Source organism: Sylvia atricapilla, chromosome 6, assembly GCF_009819655.1.
Source record: "Sylvia atricapilla isolate bSylAtr1 chromosome 6, bSylAtr1.pri, whole genome shotgun sequence".
In the NCBI taxonomy this organism is placed as follows: Eukaryota; Metazoa; Chordata; class Aves; order Passeriformes; family Sylviidae; genus Sylvia; species Sylvia atricapilla.
In genome coordinates, this window is record NC_089145.1 from 50,293,781 (window position 1) to 50,296,516 (window position 2,736).

The window sequence follows — 2,736 nt, forward strand, 5'->3', positions numbered from 1 at the left end:
TTTATTTTATGCTGTAAATCAGTTCCATTTATACACAAAGCTATGAATTTGAAGAGGAAAACCTAATACCAAGCAGAGGTACTGAAGAACTTCAGAGTTCCTCATTAAGCTCCTTGATGGAGAAGAAAGTCATCTACAGCAGAGATACAAAAGGCTTAAGTCCTAGGAGGTGAGCTCTGTTGAACTATGGAGAAAATCCGCATGGCTTTAGGATTTCTGTTCTAAGGCTCATTCCACAGGTACATGGGTGAGGTTTGATGCTTTGTTAGAAATCAGCTGGGCTACGTGTTCCAGGCAGTACTTCCGTGCAGAAAAGCATAGAATAACTTCATTGCTTTGTTTCTTTCTTCCTTCTTTTAATGTTTCACAGACGGTTACGAACATTCAACTTTTGTTTTCATTGAATGATTAGTAGATATATTTTTTCCTCTAATTTTTCTTCTGTGTTTACTTTGTTCTTGATAACTGTTCTGTATATAGTTTCCTTACCAGTTTCCCACATGTACATACATGACTCATGTAGTCTGTTAATTGTGTTGGTCTTTCACACAGCAGCATGAGGAAAAAAATCTCTGGAATTCATGAACAAGGTGGAGCAGTTGAAATTTTTCATCCTTTCATTTAACATAATTGTTTTCTGTGGCTTTTGCAAAGAAAAATGGTGTCTGGTTCTCCTCGTTTCGGTCTAACAAGCTGTCAGTTATCTTTAGTGGTAAGGTAACAACTCTAGAAGCAGATTCATTTTGCAGTCTTGATGTAAGGGGGAAAATGACGGTTTGGGTTTTCCATTCTTCTCTTTAGCCTATCTTTTTTTTTTTTTTTTTTTCCTGTTCTTTGCGTATCCTGCATTCCACACAAAGAGAAGTAACTGGTTGACCTTTCTGATTCCCACTGTAAATGAATGCAGAGTGTGGATTTGGGAGTTTATGCGGGGGGGGGGGGGGGGGGGGGGGAGGGTCAGGGATGGAATGATGGGAGTTTTTTCATTTGGTTTTTTCACTTAAACTTTCCTGTATTACACCAGCTAGTCAGTACTATAATTTCACACGTTATAATGACCAGAAATAACTGTTTGGGTTTTTTCCCAAGTGCCAGTCCCCTGCATTTTATTATTGTTTGTTTTTGTCATTATTGACCATTTTGCTTAAGTAGTTACCAATAAGGCAGGCAATCTGGACTACGTATAGGAGTGACTGGTGGCTAAAGCAGAAGAGACAGAATGGAAGATGCTCTACCTTGTAAGTATTTCACATTATCACATACCTCATGAAGACTTTACAGTTAATTCATGTCTTCTTTTTGCTTGTGTTGATATACTGCTGGGTTTTTGTATTTTCATAGGATCATGAAATGACCTGGTTTGGAAGGGGCTTTCAAGATCATCCAGTTCCAACTCCCCTGTCATAGGCAGGGACACCTTTCACTAGACCAGGTTGTTCAAAGACCCATCCAACCTGGCCTTAAACACTTCATTCAGCAGGGGCATCCACAGCTTCTCTGGGCAACCTGTTCCAATGTCTCGCCACCCTCACAGACAAGAGTTTATTTTTAATATCTAATCAAACCCTATCCTCTTTCAGTCTATAGTCTGTAGGAAAAGTGAAAAAATAATATTTGAGTTACAGTCAACTATTATTAGAGGGTTATTGATAGAGTTTAGAAACCGTGTGACATGTGGCATTGCAACAAGCACTGACAGACTACAGACCAATGGTATCAGGGAAACAAATTACTTCTATCTATTTTTTGTGTTTGTTAACAAAATGACCTGACCCTTGTACAAACACTCTGGAATGTTCTATCTCCCTTAGTGTAAAGGACATCCAACTCTTCAGAGAGCTGCCCGGATACTGTTTGAGTATCAGCCAGTAACACAAAGGTAAAGGGAATCTTGGCAGTACTGTGTGGTTAACCCCAAAGTTTTCATTTTTGACATCAGATGCTGCCTGCATTTCCCCCCAGTGAATTTCCAGATGGTCATGCAAGGTGGATTGAATTGCAGCATGATCAGATGTGGGAGTACAGACCAAGGAGGTTTGAGGCAGCTAGGAACTATTTATTTCATGTCACTTATGAAATAATAGCTATTAGTCAGCACTATAGTACAGCCATTTGTATCTAATGTACACTATAGTACAGCACTTTGTATCTAATGCACCACTCCAAGTGGTGCATATTTTGTCATTTGGCAGCTTTCTGCCAAGGCTCTCCTACAAGGTGAGCAAAGTCAGATGGTTGATTTTGAGTTAGTAAAACCTTACCAGTGGCATCACCTGACTCCCTAGAATGAGAAGCACTGTTAAACACAACCCTCTGAGAACAGAAAGTCCAAGAGTTATAAGACTTCAAATGTAATTTTTTGTAAATTAGAGAGTAAGGAGATAAGGCTATTCTAAGGTTTTCAAAATTATTTTGACCTTCTCAAGGCTGCAGAAAAAGACAGAAGCCCACATTAAGTTTGGCAGAGGCAGCTGGATTTTTAGAACTAAATAAAGCTACCCTCATTTGTATGGCTTAGGTAGCCTGAATCCATGAGTCTCCTGAACAGTTAGTTCATTGAATCCATTGTCTCCTGAACAATTACCAACAAGTATATTTAGCCTAAACAATAAAGTGGCAACTGGATGTAAATAGAGCAACAGTAAGAGGCAGTAGCAGTTTTGAGTAAATCAGGGGTAAGAAGTTGGATAAGAGTATTAGTTCCTAAATGGGAGCAAGTGTAAGAGATATAAGCTG